Below are 24,583 nucleotides of genomic sequence, written 5' to 3' on the forward strand. Positions count from 1 at the left end.
TTTCATCGTACATTTCTTCAATTTCTTCATCATCTGCAGAGCTAGTTGGCATATAAACTTGTACTACTGTAGTAGGTGTGGGCTTCGTATCTATCTTGGCCACAATAATGCGTTCATTATGCTGTTTGTAGTAGCTTACCCGCATTCCTATTTTCCTATTCATTATTAAACCTACTCCTGCATTACCCCTATTTGATTTTGTGTTTATAACCCTGTAGTCACCTGACCAGAAGTCTTGTTCCTCCTGCCACCGAACTTCACTAATTCCCACTATATCTAACTGTAACCTATCCATTTCCCTTTTTAAATTTTCTAACCTACCTGCCCGATTAAGGGATCTGACATTCCACGCTCCGATCCGTAGAACGCCAGTTTTCTTTCTCCTGATAACGACATCCTCCTGAGTAGTCCCCGCCCGGAGATCCGAATGGGGGACTATTTTACCTCCGGAATATTTTACCCAAGAGGATGCCATCATCATTTAATCATACAGTAAAGCTGCATGTCCTCGGGAAAAATTACGGCTGTAGTTTCCCCTTGCTTTCAGCCGTTCGCAGTACCAGCACAGCAAGGCCGTTTTGGTTAATGTTGCAAGGCCAGATCAGTCAATCATCCAGACTGTTGCCCCTGCAACTACTGAAAAGGCTGCTGCCCCTCTTCAGGAACCACACGTTTGTCTGGCCTCTCAACAGATACCCCTCCGTTGTGGTTGCACCTACGGTACGGCCATCTGTATCGCTGAGGCACGCAAGCCTCCCCACCAACGGCAAGGTCCATGGTTCATGGGGGGAGGAGAGCCTTGGTACTATGTTCAAAAACAGTATCATGTACCTCTGTCACCTTGAAGCATAGCTCAGCATTCAGTAAAAATTGCTTGGCCTGACATAACAATGTGTGACTTACTTTCTGACGTCCGTTTGTATCTGTAACTTCTTATTCCTCTTCTAGCTCACTCCTTTTCCTCAAAACACACAGATCCCTCTCAGCTTTGGATCTTAGTGAAGTGTCACTACCTTCCAACCGTCTCAAAGCACCCAGGCTGTCCTCAATGAAGAAGGAATATAAAAGTTCCAAAAACAAGAATTATAGTCCATTTAAAAGTACACTCAGCACTACAGTGCTGCCACATCGGCTACTGCTTGACAGGTCACTTCACAAGTGCTGAAATGCTGCTCATATAATGTGGAGCGGTGTTAGAAGCTGTTGCCATTAGGTATGGCAGAAATGCGAGATGTTCTGTCCACAGCTGATTTTAAATGACCAATGACGGTACTGCGGCAGACAACGCTCTTTGTAGCCTAACTACAACCTCTTGATGTGTGATGTATCCGGGAAAACTGTAGTCAGTAAACTACGGCAGAACTATTAATTATGCTCACTTTGATCACAGCTTTTAAAGCTGACCTGTATGAGCAAACTTATGTGTTTAGTTTTAAAAGGGAACTGTAACTTCTTGCTTTTGCTATGCGAGCGTCATGCGAGCTGATGCGATATGGACTGATGAGCAATCCTGGTTGTAACTCATTTAGAGGTTATAGGCGACATCAGCAGATTCAAAAAGAAAGAAGAATGATAGGAAGAAAAATAAGAGCAAATGGAAAAGTCAGTACAATGATGAAAATGGCACAACAAACAATTAAAAATAAAACAATAGATTGAAACAAATTAATTGTAAATAATTATAATCAGAAACATTTTGATAAAGATTTAAATAAAAAAAATTGTCACCTCCTGGCAGTGTTTGAACCCACTTGCTGTTACACTGTAGACTGCGACTTTATCAGTGCGTTATGCAAGAGCTTCAGATGATGATGGTATATTTAAAAAAGTTCAGTTTTACACCATGTCGTATGACGTTTACCCACTGTAGGCCGATCTCTGTGACAAAAGGACTGGGCTGAGGATTTGGGATCCGAATACAAAATGGGAGGGGGGGGAGGGGCAGACAATGAATTGGAAAAGCCATGACATTGAGCACTCTGACTGGAGGAAGACACCTCCAACAGATGAAGTGTCGACTATCAAGTAATTTTAATCGGACTACAGTAGCATCATTTTTAAATGTTTCTATTACCAACAGATTAGATTAGATTAGATTAATACTTGTTCCATAGATCATGAATACGACACTTCGTAATGATGTGGAACGTGTCAGGTTAATGAAAGATGTCTGTACAAGATATTACATTACACAAAATATTGCATGACACTAATGCTTAAGTTAGTTTTTTCCCCTTCCTTAATTTATATCTAAAAATTCAGCCAATGGGTAGAAGGAGTTGTCATCTAGAAAGTCTTTTAATTTATTTTTAAATGTTGGTTGACTATCTGTCAGACTTTTGATGCTGTTTGGTAGGTGACCAAAGACTTTTGTGGCAGCATATTTTACCCCCCTTCTGTGCCAAAGTCAGATTTAACCCTGCATAGTGAAGATCATCCTTTCTCCTGGTGTTATAGCTATGCACACTGCTATTACTTTTGAACTGGGCTGGATTATTAACAACATTTAGAATTTTCCAGAATGAGATTTTCACTCTGAAGTGGAGTGTGTGGTGATACGAAACTTCCTGGCAGATTAAAACTGTTGAAGGTAGGAGATAAGGTACTGGCAGAATTGTAGCTGTGAGGACGAGTTGTGAGTCATACTTGGGTAGCTGAGATGGTAGAGCACTTGCCCGCGAAAGGCAGAGGTCCAAGTTCGAGTCTGTCAGGCATACAGTTTTAATGTGCTAGGAAGTTTCATTTAGAATTTGGCCTTCTGAAGAGGAGCACTGTCCAGTAGTCCACCTCCCGAGGAGATCACGAATGTAAAATTAGAGTGATTCGAGCGCGTACGGAGGCTTTCAGACAGTCGTTCTTCCCGTGAAGCGTACGCAACTGGAACAGGAAAGGGAGGTAAAGACAGTGGCACGTAAAGTGCCCTCGGCCACACACCGTTGGGTGGCTTCGGAGTATAAATGTAGATGTAGATCTGTATCTTTGCAGTTTAACAATATCTTGAAATTTTCATGTAGCATTTGTGAGCAGCTGTCTAATATTTGGACCAGCCTCAGTTGTAACTGGCATTTCTGAGAAAGCTTTGTGTACTGGGCATCAACGGAACAGCATCTTGTGTACATACAATAGAACAGTATTATCTGTTCTTGCTGAAACACTGAAAACACCTTGACATAGTAACAAGCTCACTTATGTTTGTACTAATATCAAAGTATTTATAGCCTCTGATGACGTCTTTAGTGCTGAAGGAAGAAAAGTAAACAACGAAAGATAGATTAGGCAGATAAGTTTCCTAAGGACACAAATACCAGCCATGAAATTCTACATACCGCACTGCTCCCTGAACTGAATTCTAAGCGTCAAACATGCCGAACTGAGCTAGAGAGTAGTTTATGTATTACAGCCTCCTCTAACTTATTATTTTGTTGAAATGTCTTGTTTGTGCATATTTTACCCACCTAATATACTTACTTCTCTGTGGTATTGCCAAAATAACTAAACCACAGTGAATGTCTGTGTAAAGCTAAAACTGCATCTCAAACAGTGACTTCCATAAGGAACTCCTATGGACTGTCCACTCTCTCTGTCTCTCTCTCTCTCTCTCTCTCTCTCTCTCTCTCTCTCTCTCTCTCTCACGTTCGGACACAGTTTTGACTTGTCTCTTTTCTAGTTTAAGAATATATCTCTGTTCACCCTACAGTCTGACCATGTAGGAACAAGTATACTTAATCAGTATTTAAATCCATTACATGTAATTTCATGTGTAGTCTCCTGTGTATGTATGTTACAGTTCCTATAAATCCTTTCGTTCAGCTGGCATTCATCATTCACTCTCCTGAAAGTCAAGTTTGTGTGTCAGTTGATTGTGACACTATTTTCTGTGAATGTTTGAGTGATGTGTTCGATAATTGAAGGCTGTAAGACATTTGCAAAATAGTAATCAAAGTTAAGTTGTTTATTCTGGGATTAAAAGAGCAAAGTTAATTGTGGGGTAAGAGGGCGTGAGGTTCTTAATTGTAAGCTTCTGCCATATTTCTGATTAATTAAGCAAGAATAGTGCTATGAATTTGGTCCCTATTAGATGTATTTTATGTTTTCAACAATTTTTTATACCCATGATGAATTAGTAATCTACAGACAGTTGAATATGTTTATCATGTATTGTATTTCAACTTGCAGTGGTGGTGGTGGTGGTGGTGGTGGTGGTAGTAGTAGTAGTAGTAGTAGTAGTAGTAGTAGTAGTAGTAGTAGTAGTAATAGTGATGATGATGATGATGATGATGATCTTTTCTGTTCTTGTTTCAGCATCTGTACTGAGAGACAACTCTCTTTGCTGGTAATTTATTTCATTAGTCAGTCCAAGACTTCATTCAAATTCCTAATTTTTATAGAACTTGTTTTGGTCATATAGAGGATAAACTTGGTTTAGAGTTTTATTCATTAATTATGCATGATGACTAGAAATTACATTGTAGGACTGTGGTCCTTAATCACAGCTATGTGGCTTAAGTTGTTATATTTGCCACATTGTTTGTTTTATTGAAGACTAGTTGTTGCATTTAATTGTAAATTCAATACTGGTAACTAATGCTGAGTTTCGTAAAGAATATTCATTAGTGTGTGTGTGTGTGTGTGTGTGTGTCTGAGTCTAATAGGGATAGGTACTTTTTGATTTTTAAGACTGTGCTGCTCATCATAATTTGCTGTGAAGAGGTCCAAATATGTTGTTCCTACTGTCACATTCAAAAATTATCTGTGTTGTATTGTCTTCTCTTGACTGGCCGGAGAGATATAATTATATTTTCCCCAAGTTCATTTTGCATGTACTCTCTTCACAGCCTTGTAGTTTATTATATGCTTACTGGATTTTTTATTTTGTTATTAAGTATACTGGCTCCTGTTTCCTTTGGAAACAGTGTGTTTTATTAGAGGGAACTGTTACAGCAGATATTGGTCCATATTTTAATATAGGGTAGAGTATAAGTCATGAAGAGGAAAGTTAGAAGTACAGATAATATTGTTATATAAGTTATAAGGTGTGCCAGGATGTAATTGTAAGGCAGCAATGTGTAACTGAGGTGCTAACATTAGACTGGACTAGTACAGTTACAACGAATGTTTCTTCAAATTCCGTGCCCCCCCCCCCCCCCCCCCCTCCCAGTCCATTCCTTCCATTTACAGACTTTCTATAAAAGTACCACAATGTTGTTAGTGAGGAAAGAGTATTGTGACATAATGGACTGAAACAGAGAAGCAGGCCTCTCTCCAAGCTTCACTTGAAATGCTGTGCTCCATATGTATATTCTCAGAAATTTCTTTCTCACTTTAAGGCCTTTGTCTCTTACTAACGGATTTCTTTAGCAAGAAATGCCTGTACTAATATGTTCCTTAATATTTTTGCATTGCTGGAATTTACTTTCAGTTGGTGTTCTGTGCTCAGTATACTGTTCATTCCACTTAATAGGTCCTGTAATTCTTCATTTATATCATTTCACCCTGAATCTTAATCCCACTTCAAAACTTTTCAGTTATTTCTTACATTGTTTCTTTGATGTTGAGAACACCCATTATTTCAATCCAAGCACTTCTGTCTTATTTTGAGGCAGGTACCAATGTCAGCTGCAATTGGACATTGAAATAATTCAATGTCAAGTGTTGAAAATTTCTGCTAGATCAGGACCCAATCTCAGATTTCTCACTTCACCCAAGTGCGGTTGCGGCTGATCTTCGTACGTCCCTCGTAATATTGTTATTTACAGCTGCTGTATCAAAAACGGAATATGTTTGACAGAGCAAACACCACACACACATACTACTTATTTCTTACTCTTCTGTTCTTCTTTGAGTCTAGCATTAATCAACTTCTCCTCATCCCAAAATTTTCTTTTTTGATAAAAATATAATACCACGAATTACATATGGATGCCCCTGTATTTTATATGAAAGTAAGTGAATCGGACACCACCAATTGCTTATTCTTGAAGGAGCAGGATGCTTAAATTATGTGAAAAAAATACTTCCAACTCCTCCATGTCTGTCCGAACTAGGGATAAATGATGACAGTGGCTCTCTCAAATAGTGAAGCAAATAAGAGGAAAGCAACCTAAAGCCGGCCACTGTGGCCTAGTGGGTCTAGGCACTTCAGTCTGGAACCGCGCGACTGCTACAGTCGCAGGTTTGAATCCTACCTCGGGCATGGATGTGTGTGATGTCCTTAGGTTAGGTTCCAGGGGACTGATGACCTCAGATGTTAAGTCCCATATTGCTCAGAGCCATTTGAATCTTTTTTAAAAACCTCCAAAACTCACTTGTGCTGTAGCCCACAGCTCCGTCGTGTTGGCAGCTCTTTCTACCTCCCTTTTTCACTGAGACAAAAGAAATTGTACAGGGTACTACATCATTCACACATTAAAGGTTGCTAATGTATTATTGGAGAGCTATTTACCAGTCATTATCTTCCATACAATTTGTAGAGTTTGTATGGGTATTCTGGAAACTTGAACACTTTCAGTCCTTAAGAACTGGCATTAGTCAAATTAAGAGGACATAAATTAAAGAGAGTCTGCTTATATTTTAGGTATGGATAACATTGTCACACTTTCAAGATTCAGGTACACAAAATGTAAACTTTGCCTAGATTTCCATTTCACTCCATTGTGCCACATCCGTATTCAGTAACTGCCTCCCAGCACTTCTTTACACAATGTTCCAAGTTGTTGTTCCGTGAAAACCTAACAGTTATACCAATTTGAGGACCTCTATTTTTCATATAGGATGTAGATTAGAGAAGTAAAGAAAAATACATTTGTGTGTTAACAATAACAGTTAACAGACTAAAAGCCAGCACAATTACCTCATGGAAATTGAGATGGGATCATTCTGTGTGTCCTAACGTAAGATTCATGTTGTGTCTTGCACAAAGCAAATCTTGTCATGTATAATTAGCACTTTGCCTTCGCAACAAGTACATATAATATCTAGAGCTATTCAGAAAAATTTGAAATTTGGTCTGGTGTTCATTTGCACATTCAGACCACCATGTTTTCGTGTCCTTGTCCTGACATACAACAGTAATAGATGATTTCTTACTAAACTCATTTTAGTTCTTGAGTATCTACTCTATAATTATAAAAAGAGCACTGAAACTATTTCCTTGAGATGTAATAGAAATTTTACAGCTGAAAATTTCCAAAATAAATAGAAAATTGCTGGCTTCTTGTGCATGAATAAAATAGTCTTAAACTTTCAGACTTCTGTGATGGCAAACAAAAATTTAGTGATGTCTAGAGTTTGGGTGACTAACTAGAACTGTAGAATTTGGAAGGGGATAATGTAAGGAAAAAGCATATACTAGGACAAATAAAATTATTAAATAATTAGCTTCTATTCAGTGTGACTAATTGTAAGCATTTGTTATATTGTGTGTTAAAGTTGTTGAAATACTATATGTGAAACCCCTCTTGCCCAGAAAAAGATAGTATATAAAAGGTCATGTTGTTTTCCTGTTGTTTTTTGCAGCAGAAAATGCTACACCATTGTGGTTGTAGATATATTTATTTTAATTTTATTCTTTTTGTGTACCACAGCCAAATTATTATAGACCTGCATGTGTGCTAGTCGAATAACAGAGTTTACATTTATATTTTTAGATTTGATTTTTAATTCTTATTGTTTTCCTTCGATGTTATATTTATTTTCAGTTACTTATTTAATGATTTGTTTTCTTTTTCACTGCTAAAGGAATTAACTTAGTTTTATTTTATAAGGCTGTTTTGTTTTTATTACAGGCTTAATTATACTGTTACCAAGAATCTCCTTAGTAATAGAACTTTGTAACTGTAGTTTTGATGTTAAAGAAAAAGCTGTATTCTCAGAGAGCATAAGATACAGGAAAATGAACAGTAGAGCACAAAAAAACTAATTCAGTTAATCTTTAAGAACATCCAAGATGAGACCTTATTTTGTCCATATTTTATGCAACCTACAGTTTTGACTCAAATATTTAAATTGATCATAACTAATGTTCTTATGTACTTGGCATAAACAAGAGCCCTGTTATTCATGCAATTGTGTGTGCCATAAACTTACAACTTTTGTTTCCATAGGCAAAGTGTACATACTTATTACTGTCCCATGTGCAGAAATTGTTATGTTTTCAATAATTGATTTATTCTTAGTTTACAGAATATTATGTATGCTATATATGCACCTAAGAAGGTTTTTAGTGTGGTTTTGAATGTCTCTAAACTCTCCTGTTTTGCTGTGTTGTTTGTATTTGATACAATTCTTTAACAAGTGGATAAGTCTGATTTGTTTACCAAAGCTGTTTGCTTAATACTTCAGCACAACCTGTTTTGATTTAGAGGGCAGCTGATACATGTTTTCTTCTTATGATGGAAGCCCGTTAAGTATACAAATTAGGTTGATAACATTAAGTCAGCTAGCAAAGATTTGTCACAGTGTTTATGCTGTATAGGAAATAATGCTTCGCTTCAAAGTTTTGACCATTCTGAATATTTTTACTGTGTTTGAGTGGAGCCATATTTTATGCTGCAACACTACACATAAATAACAAAATTGAGTACATCTTATATCAAAAGCATACTTGAAGACAGCTGACAGATTGGGAATCTTACAAATGGTGGTAAAGAAGCACATCAAACACTGTTGCTGAAATGTTTATATTGGGACATCAGTTAGAGTACCTGTAATACTAGCAGTTAATGAACATTTCTAACTGGATTGTATGTTGTTCAGATTTTGAGGTGGTATTTATTTTTTTAATAGATAGTCAGTGTGTATTTTGATGGAAATACTGCTGATGCCTTCATGTGATAAACCACATTTTATTGTTGTCATGTGTGTCAATTACAATAAATGGATCCATTTAAAGTGTTGTTTAAGTGGAAACTGTAAGTTAGTGCTGAATAAATCTAAATTAATAACATTGGCTTAGTAGTTTGCATTAGAACCAAAGATAATTGTGTTTAACAATTAATGACTTAACATTACCATATAAAATTTATCAAAACTTAAAGATCCCTTGCTGTTTGCAGTGTTTTCCCACATTTAGAAACAGGTGGTAAAAGAGTGATTGTTGTGCAGTAATACTGCCTGTCAGGAGGGCTTATTAGCATGTTAGTACAGGTACCTTAGGACCATGGGAAGGGGCTAAAAGACTATTTTGGATATTGCCAAAATAATTCGAAATTCTATATCTATGTTAAATGTAGCCCCTCACCTCTCTCTTCCCTGCTCTCTGTCCTCCATCCCTTCCAGTCTGTTTTTCTGTCATCACAAAATTAAATGACTTGCTTATTTTGTGGCTTATTGCAGTTTTCTTTCTCTTTTTCTGCTGAAGAGATTACAGTTTGTATTCAGTTTGAAATGTTTTTATACTTTTGTTTTATTCATGTGTGTGTGTGTTCTGTTGTGAAGCATATTCACATAAGGTTGCCAGGCAAATGTAATATATCTTCTACATTACATGAGATATCAGTGACAGCTAGAAATACGTGAATTACCCAAATGAAAGATACATGTCTCCTGGGGCCAAGCGTATCATCTTAATTTAGAGAGTGCTAACAAATTATATCTAATGTAGAACAGAACACAGTTGTAGGCTTTTTATCTGATGACACATAACTGAAACTATTCTATACAAAAATAGACCTTACCACTTATATCTTCCATCCTCAGCTTGCCAACAGTATAGTGAATCATAGCAACCTTTTACACAAACTGTGTTGATAAAATTATGGTTTTAAATTTACGACTGACTTACTTTTGTAGGTAAACGTTCTTATTTTCTTCTTAGGATATGCACTGCAAGTTTTGTATGTAGGTTATGTGGTGCTTTGTTTCAGTGATTTATTAAACCCTGTCTATTGACTGCATAAGAGTACAAGAAACTGAAATGTAAGGAAAGTTAAGCAACCAGAGAATTTTTTTTAAAAATAATCCAAGTTTTACATTACACAAGAATATTAATTCCAGGCTACAAATCAATTAGGGAAACTTAATATATTTGAAATTAATTCAGTTCTGTGGAAAAATTATACCTTTTTATTAAGATATTGAGAAATTAGTTAATGAGACACACTGAAAAGTCTCTAGTCCCATGAAATTCTTGTACAGTGCAAAAGAGTGACAATGTATGGGAAGATGAAGGCTCTACTTCTAAGGAAATAGAAGAGATATTACCGGAATGACTTGTCATGTTTAATTCAGCAAGGATAGTGGACTGTGTAAGAAGAATTTGATATGTCTGAAGTGTTGCTACTAAAAAACAAAATAGTCTTTCTTTTCAGTAAATATTTTCTGATATTATCTTTTACTGTGCTTATTTCTTAAAGACTTAAGAACTCTAAAGTTCTGTTTTCTATTTTACTTTCTACTGTTTCTGTTAATGCTTGCATCAAAGTGCACTAAATTCCTTCTTAATTATTGTGTAACACAGCTAATGGTCTGTCTCTAATGTTTCCATTTTCAGTAGTCCATTAAAGTCTAAATTTAAATTCCATTTTTTTAAAGCTAAATTAACACTATTTGTGAAAAATAAGTGACAACCTTACATGATTGAACAGTCAGTAGTGTCAGTTATTTGTGAATTTTATACAGTGATATGTACATTGCAGTTTCATTTTGCTACTTGCATTACACATTGGTTAAAAATTAAGACAACATTTGTGTGATTGATGTTAATATTTTTACAATAATGGGAAAAGAATTTTTTAATGAGAGCATACCAGCATTCACATAAGGAATTCAGGGAAATTTGAAATCAGGCTGGTGGTCTGTAGAATTCTATCAGCCTGTCTACGAATATGAGACTGGTATCTTTTTCCGCCTGTTGTCAGAAATATATTTTGAGAGTTTTAATGCAAACTGCTAACTTTGTGTGGCCTAGTTTTTGTTTATCAGAATACAAATAAATTGTGCAAAGGAAGTAAGACACTGAACATAATCAAATTTTCATTTTGATATATAGTACCACACTTACAACTTTGAGCCAACCTTCTTTTTCAGTTTAAGGCTTCTTTTATTCCATGCAGAACTATGACAAGACTGATGAAAATATTCCTGTGAACAAATTTCTTTAAACTACATTTATGAACTACAGTATGAATTATAACATTAAATGCTTATTTATACTGTTGCCTTTTGAAAATAAATATATTTGAGACAGTTTATTATTCAAACTGTTTTTGTTGTTCCTTTTTAAAAATTAACTTTGCTTCGTTTTATCAATAGCCATCAATTATGATGCCTGCTATTTCAGGAATATTGCTTTGCATATAAATATGTGAAGTGCCAACTATTTCTTTGTTCAGCAACTTAATTTTAATTCTACCCTGCAAGTAATGTTCTCTCAGGAATTACACACATATGCTGTCAAAGAGTTAACTTGTCTTTCTTGCACAATTGTTGCAGTTGATTCTAATGGCCAAAACAACTCATCATCATAGCATGAATTATATGTGTCTTTTGGAAACAACAAGTGTGTTATTTGTTTTCATCAATAAGGAAACTAATTTTTGTGCCCTGAGCACTAAAGTTCATATTCACAGGCAACAACTAAACATTTGAAGTAATATTGTGCTTGTGATTAAGTGAATGGTCATGTTAAGGTGGAAGCAAATTTGTGAACAACTGAGACTTAATTTGTACATAGACAAAAATTATTTTGCTTTTTTAATGGACTGTGATTTTTACAAGTCATGTTATTGATTTTTGTCTTTTTTAACATAAAATTTGTAAAAAAAAAAGGAAATTTAAAAATAAAGTTGATTGTATACATGTAATTGAACAGGCAGTGAACTGAACTGTCTAATATTCAGTCAAATTGTCAGATACTCAGAGATGCCTAAACAATACTTACCTTCATGATTTAAAATTCACAGTACTGTTTATAACACAAAAATAAATCTCAGTTGTTGTAATAGTAGGATTCTTCAGGGAAGAAAGAGGAATTAAATGGAAGGACAAAGGAGAGGGTAACATCAATCAAAACTGCTGAACCTTCCTCAACATATTCTTCTTTCTTCCCTGAAAGAGTCATGTATTCTCCCAAAATCCAGGAATACTATGTTCTACTCTTCTGCATTGCTGTGAGTTTTACTAGGAAGCTCTGGGCAACATTGCTATCCCTCTGTGGCTTTAATGAGGTCCTGAATTGAAATATCATTTTAATACAAATTACCAGTTGAATTGTGTTACAGAATATTTTAAATCTAACATGAAACTGTCTTAATGTTTTAAGGGCTCAGCATGTCAGCATTTAAGATTTCAAAGATACGACTAAGTTTAGCAGAAGATTTAGCGTAGATAGTGAAGGAAATGTACTTGTCGATATTGGTGTTCAGTGTAGTAATAAATACATAATTTCCTGAAGCATTGTTAGACAGATACGTCTAAAAGAATTGAAGTATGAGATGTGGCAGTTGCTGAAAGTGATTGGGGCACTGTGTCCATTAGTTCATACAGATGTGGTTATTGTACAGCAGGGATTTGCTCTGTTATCAAAGCACATTGTTCCATGGAACCCTCGTCTGTATCACCTTGTCATAATCTCATCAGCACATACCTTCTCCATCCACTTGGAGTGCTTCATGCCATGCTTTCGATTACATACAGTTTTCTACTAATTGAAGATTATTTGACTGCTGCTTCCATCATTGACATGCTAACTACAACCTGATTAAAACCACTTGTTACTTTTCACATGGCACTTCAGTGTCGCCGCATCAGATGGCAGGTGTGCTTCAAGTAAGGCATGCACAATAAGCAGCAGGTTGCTTACATGGCCGGAACACAGTTGCACCCACTGCGGACAGCAGCAATTAAATGGACTGCCAGTTGTGGCTGACAGTGGATTAGGTCTGTCTGCTGCACTACCCAAAAATTGCAAGTGAACTGATGTTTCATTGTGATACCTTGGCAATGTGTCTCTCACACACTTCCAGTTAGTGTGGTATGGGTTTTTGTGAGAAATTTTTCTTCACCTAATCTGCTGACAATGTGATAATTTTCTGTAATATCTGTGTTTGAAAATGTGCTGGTTCATTACTGTGAACAGTTATTGTTTTCAGTGATGATGTACTCTTCGCTTTTCACTGAACTTGTGCTCTTGTCATGTCACTAATTTTGCTGCCCAGAAATATGCAGTGCCAGATAGTTGTATATAGGGCTCTACAATCGGCATTGTTACATTGGAACATTTTTGTTCACTCCAGATATTCATACTCAAAATTCAACTCATTGTATGGATTTGAATGTGTGGAAATCAGAGACAACAGGCATGCATCTGTCAGTTAAGATTGTTGCTCAAATATTAATGGATATGTAATAAACAGTTTCAGCATGTGATTTTTGAAATAAGCCTGAAAAGTGTGTAAAGTTCTAGGTTACAGTAATTTTAGAGTGTCGCATTGGATATGACAGATGAGTATAGACTGTTGACACCAGCATACATTTCTTTTTTCACTTTCCTTCAGTAAAGATGGTAAAAGGTACTATTTAACATGTCTCTGAAGAAACTCTACAGCACCTTATCAGTTTTCTCATTCTCTGTTGATGGTGGGCACTCGTTTGATCATTAAAAACTGACTCTCATTTTAGGAAGATTATCTGTTACATTGTGTTCACTTATTTATCTCTAGTACAATAAGTTTCAGTGATGCTGTGTGTATAAAGAACAATACAAGATTCCTCATTCAATAAAATTTACTGCTTTTGTTAATTAAGATGCTGACTTGCCGCATGCATAGTGATGGATGTTTCACGGCCACTGTGTCAGGTGTGAAATTCTGCTGTGGCCACATAGCGCCTGGCAGCAGCCCTATGGCTTTCAGTGTGTTAATACAGCTGTATTGTGAGCCAGTTCTTTATCTTCATTATATGGAGGACCCTCAAACTTTCACTTATATCTGTTACCAACAAATCTTAGGATATTGCACAGACTGTTGTTCATCTAAAATGTTAATTTTCATATGTGGCTCTTTCTGAAGATATTGCTACCATCCCTGTGAGCTATGAGGAAGAAAATAGTTGAACTGTTCCCAGTTGTGTAGTAAATCAATAGCTGTCCTTTGTTTCAAGTACTGCTGCCAACCTGGACACTATGCATCTGATTTTTACTTTGGGTGATCACATTGTTACAGTGGAACTTTTTTTGCATAAAAATATGATGCACAGAGAGAAGAAAAAGCATGAATATTCTGTGTGTAGCTTAGTTGAAAGATAGGTGGTTTGTAAGTTCATCTTTATTAGTTCAGGCTATAGAAATTAGAAACAAAAGGTCAATTATTATTGTTGTTGCAAGACTCAGTACATTGAAAACCTCATGTGAATCTCTCCCCGTGTCTGAATATTTGGTCAGGTAAAAATGTTCCCCTGTTAACATTGTTAAAGAGCAGTCACACACATGGGTTATGTGCTCAACGGGTTAAGGTAGAAAGAGTCCTGCTATCAAGTTTCTCGTGTAATTTTCCAAATAATATGTAAAATAACTTGATTGTGTGTACCTAGTGATACAGACAGTGCTATGTGTGTGTCCAGCTTGGCAGAGAGTTACAGATTCAAACAGCACAATTTTGTGTATACATGTCAAAGGCTTCTGCTACATACATGCACCATTTAGATACACATGGAAAAAAAGCAAGATCCTAATAGTCTCTTAAAATTTACAGTGCCATAGTTGCACTTACATTAGTGGTCTAAGTGATCGATATATAACCTCTTACATGTTACCTATTTAATTATAACTACTTCACCTACTGAGATTCAGTCCATGGAAATTGCCTGAAACTATTCTTATGCTAAATGAAACACACTGCAAATGTTGTTGTAATTTGTGTTCACATATATTTTCTTTTTTCTGTCATCCCATACACTTAGATATATGCCTTAAATATTTGGTTACTATTCGTTGAATTGGTTAGACAAAATATGCGAATTTTGATGTTTGGAATATTATTGCATGTAAATATTGCTCAATTTATTTACACTGTGGCCTAGATGTTGAAGCTGGTGATAACAGCACAAACTCTCATTACAGACTGATATTGTTATCAGCTTCAATTTTTTTAAGCTGGTGTGAGCTAATGTAGCAATAGAGGTTTTTCTTCAAATGTTTTACAGTGGCCATTGACTTGGGTGATTGAATTTAAATAACTGCAACGTAACATCGACTTACATGAGTCAGTGGATCCTTCTTACCTGTAATCTGGAGCACTTCTTCCTTGGTCAGTAATCTTCACACAGTTCCAATCTTAGCAACTTATCTGAATCACTGAGTGGAAAAAGAATTAACATGAAAACACACTTGATAAGACATACTCAAATATTATTCTAACTGTTACAAATATGAGAAACAAGTACAATCCTCACCACTGTATACGAAAGAAAAACAAGCATAAAAATGTGTCCGTATTAATTTACTGAATACTCACTGTTGTTATTGTCTTTCAAAATTGTGATGTTTTGTGTGAATGTTCCTCACTGTTATACATATTTTTTCCATGCAGCTAACTGCATTTCTGTAAGTCAGAAATAAAAGTTAAACATGTTAAATAAAAGTTTGTCAACAGAAAGCTTCCTGGTCTTTGATTCTGTTTTTTGTATCTAGACATTGCCCTATAATAAATACAGTTCATTTTAAATCCTCCAAACAGTTGCTTATCTCCACAACTAGACCCAGCTGGTAGCCGCATGTGTTAATGTGACAGCTTCCTGGATGGAGAGGTGCACCAGCCCTTGATCAAATCCACCCAGTGTATTAAGGACAAGGGGTCAGTGTGCAGGCCAACCTGCATGTGTTTCTTTTAGGTGATTTTTCCACATCCCATTAGGTGAATACTGGGCTGGTTCTCATGTTTTGTTGAAAATACAGCTATGCAAACATTTAGAACTCTTCTGACACTTGCAGACAAAATTTAATCTATATGCAGAGAGATTTGGTACACTGCTGCTGTACTGCAGGGGGGGGGGGGGGGGGGGGGGGGGGGGGGGGCTGAAGACGTTACCTGTTTGGTCTCCTTAAACACCCAGTCAGCATTTTCACAATTGGGACAGTTATCTGGCATACTGTTTTACATGTATCTACCTTTTTTATTGGTGTAGAGGCAACTGTAGATGTCAACTTTTTCATTACATTCGCCTAGCTCTAAAAATTTAAGAAGAAGTGTCAAATGTTTATAAGGAAGGTAGAAAAGGGTTTAACATTCCCTTGATAACGAGGTCATTTGAGACTGATCTAGAGCTCAGATTGTTTGCTTTTAAGGATGGGTGCCAGGATACACTTGCAGAGCAATTATCTCGTCATTTGCCTAGAACAATAAATCGTGGAAAATGTAAAATTTGTTTTTTTCGGACGCTGATCTAAACCATCATCATCATTCTGAATGAGAGTCCAGAGTGCTGATCAAATGTCTTCAAAGCATTTTATTGCTTGTGTTATGCTCATCAACATGAGCAAAGCATTTGACACTGTTTCATGTATCGTAATATCTAAATTCGAATATTATGGTGTCAAGAACAATGAACTATCATTAAACAATTCATAAGTACTAGATAGTAAACAAGATGACACAGTAAATAATTGTAGATAATATGCCCCACCTGTCATGCAGCAGAGTCATAAGTTTCTGTTCTGGACTATTTTCTTTTCGTAATATATATGAATAATTTATTTAGTTCTTCATCCTAAAAGTTTGTAATATATGCTGATATACAACCCTTGTAACGACTGATACCAAAGCTAACAAGGAAAACACTGACAATGATTGTAATCTGCACAGTGGCTACACAAAAGTAAAATAATATTAGATAAAATCAGAACTGAAACTACACTCCTGGAAATGGAAAAAAGAACACATTGACACCGGTGTGTCAGACACACCATACTTGCTCCGGACACTGCGAGAGGGCTGTACAAGCAATGATCACACACACGGCACAGCGGACACACCAGGAACCGCGGTGTTGGCCGTCGAATGGCGCTAGCTGCGCAGCATTTGTGCACCGCCGCCGTCAGTGTCAGACAGTTTGCCGTGGCATACAGAGCTCCATCGTAGTCTTTAACACTGGTAGCATGCCACGACAGCGTGGACGTGAACCGTATGTGTAGTTGACGGACTTTGAGCGAGGGCGTATAGTGGGCATGCGGGAGGCCGGGTGGACCTACCGCTCAACACGTGGGGCGTGAGGTCTCCACAGTACATCGATGTTGTCGCCAGTGGTCGGCGGAAGGTGCACGTGCCAGTCGACCTGGGACCGGACCGCAGTGACGCACAGATGCACGCCAAGACCGTAGGATCCTACACAGTGCCGTAGGGGACCGTGCCGCCACTTCCCAGCAAATTAGGGACACTGTTGCTCCTGGGGTATCGGTGAGGACCATTTGCAACCGTCCCCATGAAGCTGGGCTACGGTCCCGCACACCGTTAGGCCGTCTTCCGCTCACGCCCCCACATCGTGCAGCCCGCCTCCAGTGGTGTCGCGACAGACGTGAATGGAGGGACGAATGGAGACGTGTCGTCTTCAGCGATGAGAGTTGCTTCTGCCTTGGTGCCAATGATGGTCGTATGCATGTTTGGCGCCGTGCAGGTGAGCGCCACAATCAGGACTGCATACGACCGAGGCACACAGGGCCAACACCTGGCATCATGGTGTGGGGAGCGATCTCCTACACTGGCCGTACACCTCTGGTGATCGTCGAGGGGACACTGAATAGTGCACGGTACATCCAAACCGTCATCGAACCCATCGTTCTACCATTCCTAGACCGGCAAGGGAACTTGCTGTTCCAACAGGACAATGCACGTCCGCATGTATCCCGTGCCAGCCAAAGTGCTCTAGAAGGTGTAAGTCAACTACCCTGGCCAGCAAGATCTCCGGATCTGTCCCCTATTGAGCATGTTTGGGACTGGATGAAGCGTCGTCTCACGTGGTCTGCACGTCCAGCACGAATGCTGGTCCAACTGAGGCGCCAGGTGGAAATGGCATGGCAAGCCGTTCCACGGGACTACATCCAGCATCTCTACGATCGTCTCCATGGGAGAATAGCAGCCTGCATTGCTGCGAAAGGTGGATATACACTGTACTAGTGCCGACATTGTGCATGCTCTGTTGCCTGTGTCTATGTGCCTGTGGTTCTGTCAGTGTGATCATGTGATGTATCTGACCCCAGGAATGTGTCAATAAAGTTTCCCCTTCCTGGGACAATGAATTCACGGTGTTCTTATTTCAATTTCCAGGAGTGTATATGCAGTTTTCTCCATAAAATGAGCGAAAAAGTGAATGAATGTAAATCTGTCAGACTATAAGGAATTCATTTGAACCCACGACTGAAATGTTATTTTCACACTGAACAGTTGGGCATTAAACTAAAATTGATTTGCTTATTGTTCCAATTAATACCCTGTATCAGTAAAGAACTGCTACTCTTTTAATATCTTCCACTCTCCCTTAACATTTGAGGCAACTCTTCTCATACAAAATCAGTGTCTGATACAAAATCAGTGTCTCATACAAAATCAGTGTCTCATACAAAATCAGTGTTTATGTGGCAAAAAAGAAATGTGGTGAGAAAAATGTACAGGCATTACAAAAGCAAGTCTTGCCTAAGTATATCTTTCCTGTATACTCAAACTGGTCTCCTCACAATGGAATAGTAACCAGGGACTTTAACTCACACAAATTCTGTCTACAATTATGGAACGAGGAACAGAAATAATGTTGATTTAGACAATACTAGATTAAGTGCCAGAATTGTTTTAAATATTCTAATGTAAAGCTGTATAATCAATTATCTCTGACAATTACTTTTAGAGGTGCCTACAAAACATATTAATCAACAATGTTTTTTTATGAACAATGGCAACTCTATAATAATATGCTAGCCTAAATCTGACATGTAATTTTTAATGCAAAATCTTGTGGTATTCTAGCATGAAAATCCATATAAATGCAACAAACCACACGCATCATTGTGAAATTTTTAAGTCAGAATGAAAGTGTGTACCAGACTGGGATTCAAACACCAGACAATTGCCTTTTGCAAGCAATGTTCTGAGCAGAAAGATGGTCATCCGTTGATGGCAAAGATGATACAAACGATAATAACAGCAAAAATAATAATAGTCAACATGAAATTCTCTCAATATTTTTTTAGTCAATTTTTTTTCACAAACTGCAACATCATCTAATCTAAGTACTAGTTTTCATAGATTTAGCTGTTAAATATGTTTTAATATAACAAAATATTTTCATCCCCTACTATTTCAGCCCCTTAAGGCTTGAATTTCCCCCCCCCCCCCCCCAAAAAAAAAAAAGAGCTTTTGTAATGAAATACTGCCATAAAAATTTTCATTCCCTATTGTACTCCTGTAGGTGCTCAATTTCCTGAAACACTTAAGAACATATTTTTTTTTTTATTTCTAGTTGAGAAGTCAAAGGCAAATTTTATTAGATTTAGCTATAACAATGTTATCGAGCCGTAACAAAATATTTTCATAATAATTTTCATCCCCTATTTCACCTCTTAACAACTGAATTTCCAAAAATGCTGAAACATGTACTTTTTATTTGTAACCAAAAAGTCAAATACAAACTTCCATAGATCTATCTTTAAAAATGCTTTAGTAGTAATTTAACAATGATTTGTTTTCAGAATAACTTTCACCCACTATTTCACCCCTCCAGGGGTTAAATTTCCAAAAAATACTGAAATACATATTTATTTATTTCTGACTGAGAAACCAAATACCAATTTTTATGGTTCTTGCTCCAAAATTGCCTTAATTGCAACATATTGTCAAAAAATTGTTCAGCCCCATATTTCACCCCTTCAGAGGTGGAATTTTGAAAAATACCTTCTGAAACAATGCCTACAGAATAAGATGCACACCCCCTTCAAATTGCAATTCATTAGTTGTTTGAGCTGGACAATGAGGAGTCAGTCAGTCAGGATATTTCCGTTAGATTAGTGATAAGTGTTTTTGAAACTTACTGGCAGATTAAAACTTTGTGCCAGACCGGGGCTCTAATCTGGGAAGTTTGCCTTTTGCAGGCAAGTGCTCTACTGAGCGAGCTGCCAGAGCATGACTGACGACCTGTCTCCACAGCTCCACTTCCACCAGTACCTCATCCTTCCTTCCAGAAGTTCTAGTTGTGCAAGTTTCACATGAGAATATGGCTGAAGTTCAGAAAGTAGGGGATGAGGTACTTGCAGAAGTAGAGCTTCTAAAATCCCAGATTTTAGACATAAAATTCTTTAGTTCCAGCCTGACAGATTATTCTGTCATCTCCTTTGTGCAGGAAAAGTAACACTGTATAAGTTATCCCACATTTCTGTTGCATAATTGCTGGCTGAGCAAAACAATGATACTTACTCCAAGTATATTCTTTTTACAGTTTTCTTGCCAAAGAATGTACAAGAAAGCCCAACTTTAAGTTGTCTCAAATGGTTACTCTCAGAAGTTTGACTGTCAATTGCTTACTGTTTGATTCCCACACCTGTGAACTTTTTGTGTCTTCTTTTATGTTAAATTTCACAATTAATATTTGATTTGTTTTTACTTGCATAGAGCTAACTTTCATTAAAAATAATTTATTTACTGCACTGTTTTGTCTGATCCCTAATTCACCATAAGCTTTGTTTGAAAAGAACCCATGTTTTTTGTGCATTTATTTCACCTGGCAAAACTTATGCCCCTCAGGTTCTCTCTCACATCTAACCAGGCTTCTTCATTACGTAGACATTAAAAGTAGAATGGTACACATGCAATATATTAATAATAATAATAATAATAATAATAATAATAATAATAATAATAAAAGTACAGCAAACCAAGAATCGGTACCAGAAAGCTTCACTCCAGTGTCAGAGTGGCAGCCCAAGCAAGAAAATATTTTTGAGGAAAATCAAATGCAAAACAGTTAATGAAATGACCTGGTCTTGGCTGACAGAAGGAACCGTAACGAGTGAAACTGAAGGACTGATTTTTTGCTGCACAGGCAAAAGTTATCGAAGCCAGAATCAAGTAATCAGCAGAAAATACCAACTGTAGATTTGCAAAGAAGTTGAGTAAACAATTGACTATCTTGGTCTGTTGCCAAAAGATCGCTCAGACTGATTACAGGCAGAGGCACAATGGTGTGCCATAAATGATCCACTGGAACTTATGCCAAAATTACCACACGCCCGTGCCAAAGAACTGTTAGGACTACAAGCCAGAAAAAGTTGTTGCAAATGAACATACCAAATTACTGTGGGTCCCCAGAGGTTCTCGGCACAATGGAAGCAATCCACGAGATCTTAGTGGGCACTTGAGAACCATAGGCATTGATGAAATGTCAATGTTCAAATACAAAAAACCACTTTACTGAGATCTGCCAATATGTCTTGCAGTCCTAGAAACTTGTGCTCTATGTCACTAGTGACAAAATGTGAAATACAGCTCAGTGAGCACATTTGTCATGTTTACTGTTGTAATTATGTCAATATATATTGAAATGAATACGTGAAATGGAAGAAATGTCTGTCTTATTAACTAACATTAAGCAGTTTCCCCCATTATGTTCTTGTCAAATATAAGTAATCAGGGTTACCACAGGTTCTGGAAACCACGGAATTTCAAACTTGTCAGGGAAATAGGAAATCTGAAAAAAAAAAAGAAAAGAAATAAACTGGATAAAATCTCATTTTTGTCTCAATAGATGAAACGGTTGAATGGAATGGATAGTGTCTTGAAAGGAGGATATAAAATGAACATCAACAAAAGCAAAACGAGGATAATGGAATATAGTCAAATTAAGTCGGGTGATGCTGAGGGTATTAGTTTTGGAAATGAGACACTTAAAGTTGTAAAGGAGTTTTGCTATTTGGGGAGCAAAATAATTGATGATGGTCGATGTAGAGAGGATATAAAATGTAGACTGGCAATGGCAAGGAAAGCGTTTCTGAAGAAGAGAGATTTGTTAACATCAAGTATAGGTTTAAGTGTCAGGAAGCCGTTTCTGAAAGTATTTGTATGGAGTGTAGCCATGTATGGAAGTGAAACATGGACGATAAATAGTTTAGACAAGAAGAGAATAGAAGCTTTCGAAATGTGGTGCAACAGAAGAATGCTGAAGATTAGATGGGTAGATCACATAACTAATGAGGAGATGTTGAATAGGATTGGGGAGAAGAGATGTTTGTGGCACAACTTGACTAGAAGAAGGGACCGGCTGGTAGGACATGTTCTGAGGCATCAAGGGATCACCAATTTAGTATTGGAGGGCAGCATGGAGGGGGAAAATCGTAGAGGGAGACCGAGAGATGAATACACCAAGCAAATTCAGAAGGATGTAGGTTGCAGTAAGTACTGGGAGATAAAGAAGCTTGCACAGGATAGAGTAGCATGGAGAGCTGCATCAAACCAGTCTCAGTACTGAAGACCACAACAACAGATGAAACGGTTTGTTCACTGAGGTGTCATGCATTCTCATTGGCTTTGCAGCTAAGTATGTGTGCCGCTTCCCTGCTTCCCCATTACTACTGTTTCTCTCCTTCCTATCAGTCTCCTCAGCTTGCAGTCAGTGCTGCCACCTCTTCTTGCCACTAGTCTAGCAGCTGCTGACAAGAGGCAGGGAGGCATGACTAGTGGTTTGTTTGGATCTGATTCTCAGAGACTGTAGCTGCAGCGGTCATGTGTGAATGAGTTGTGTCTGTGTGATGCGAATCTGCATATGCTTTCATTTTCTGACGAAAGCTATGGCTGAAAATTTAGTTGTGAGAATGTAATTGTCTTCTCGACATCCCTGTCTGTGGCTCAGAAATCATCTTTATGGTGAGTTGATATCTATCCCCATTATTATTGATTCTCAGTGTATTTTAACAAGTTATCTGTTGCGTGGATAAATCACTGTGGTCTCATTTCATCAACATGTTGTCTGTGGCTCCTGAATAGCTAACCACACCAGTGGATTTCCACAACAGGTCAAAACCACAGGCTGTTTCTGTGGGTGTCTGTAATGGATTGTGCTTGCTGATCTGAAGCCATTCGGTTCCCAGTAATCTGCAGACCCTGCCCATCGGATCTTGTCTCACTTGTCTCCTTGCAGGCCAGGTCTGTTTCAGTGTGGCATAAAGCAACAGATTTTCATGGTTTATCCAAGGACCCAGGACTGCATTGCTCATCAGCAGGCCAGAGGTGATGGATTTCAGGAATTGGAACTGTCTCACCGCTAGTAGGTTCTACAGTGTGGCATTTTATAGACATTTTATTTGTTCTAGTTCATTTTGGCACTTCACAAGTATTTTATATCTTGGAAAGTGTGGAAGATAAGAAGAAGAAAATTGTGTCAGTTGCCGATGGTTTGTACGTTAAGTACTCATAGATTTCTCAAAAGAAAAATCACAAAATACCTGTAAAACAATAGATATAACACAGTGGGTAATAACAGACAATAATAAACGTAGTAGTACCAACATTTTATTACAGTCACCTACAGTGTTGGTTTACACAATTCTTCCCCACCTTAAACCCTTCTTTCAAGAGGCCTACTTTTTTCAGAGTTTATTTCTGAAATCAGTGGAGGTATTTTAAATGTCCCTTGCAACTCCAAGGAAATCAATATTTTTGTCACCTAATATGTTTTTTTTGTATTGAAATAAAATAACATCAGTGGTCTAAATAAAAAACATATACCATTTGGCTTGCTTTCTCCACCTAAAAACATTTCATTACAAGAGATGTTGATGTTAGTCCTTCATATTTTTGCTCATATCAGGAAACATCATATGCTTGCAAGTTTTAGTTAGATATTTCCTCGTTTCCAGTACTGTTTCTTGTTACATAGCTGCAATGACAGATTGTCAACTTACGTCTTAACTTACCTTTGAGATGTCACAATTTGTCAGGGAAAAATGCTAAAACTTGACTGGAAATTAGGGAATTTCACTCAGGGAAACTTGTGGCTACCCTGGTAATGACTGTAACAGAAATACAGCGCAACTTCTACATACAGAACTGTCTTAAAGGTAGAGAACAGTCTATAATAATGATTTCAATAATAAAATAATGGGCCAGTTATGGTTTTTTTTTCAGTCACAGCACAAAAGGTTTCAGAAAGCTTTCTCCATTTCCAAGTACTGTGGTATCTTAGATTATTATTAGTATTATTACAATTTTTGAAAAGGACAGTTGCTACTCACCATATAGTGGAGATGCTGAGTCACAGATAGGTACAACAAAAAGATTACCACAAAATGTAATTACAGTGAAATCCAGACCTTTGTAACTGCCTGTAGGCATTGATAAATATCAACGTTCAGCCTTTGTCAAAAAAATTAAAAAAAAAAACAACTAGCTGGCTTCAGGTAATGGTTATGTGAATTTGTGTGTGTGTGTGTGTGTGTGTGGTGGGGGGTTTCTATTTTTGACAAAGGTCTTTAAGCTCATTTTGTGACAGGCTTTTTGCTTTTTGTTGTGAATATGTGTGACTCAGCACCTCTGTTATGTGGTGAGTAGCAACTATCCTTCTCAAAACACTGTTACATTTCATCATGGATTTTCCATTGTTTTATTACTATTATTAT

General features: G+C 37.3%; 1 protein-coding gene across 10 annotated transcripts in view; it reads left to right on the forward strand.

Annotated features, from left to right (window-relative positions):
• LOC126293735 (uncharacterized) overlaps positions 1-15,591 on the forward strand; it is a 113,838-nt gene extending 98,247 nt beyond the window's left edge. For 4 of the 10 annotated variants that reach the window (XM_049987069.1, XM_049987074.1, XM_049987067.1 and 1 more), the window contains one exon: positions 4,303-15,591. The gene's annotated coding sequence lies outside the window, so the exon portion shown is untranslated. The remainder of the gene's footprint in view (positions 1-4,302) is intronic. The other 6 variants (XM_049987071.1, XM_049987075.1, XM_049987073.1 and 3 more) reach the window with 2 other exon arrangements.
• The last annotated feature ends 8,992 nt before the right edge of the window (positions 15,592-24,583 follow it).

This window comes from Schistocerca gregaria, chromosome 10 (assembly GCF_023897955.1).
Source record: "Schistocerca gregaria isolate iqSchGreg1 chromosome 10, iqSchGreg1.2, whole genome shotgun sequence".
NCBI lineage: Eukaryota > Metazoa > Arthropoda > Insecta > Orthoptera > Acrididae > Schistocerca > Schistocerca gregaria.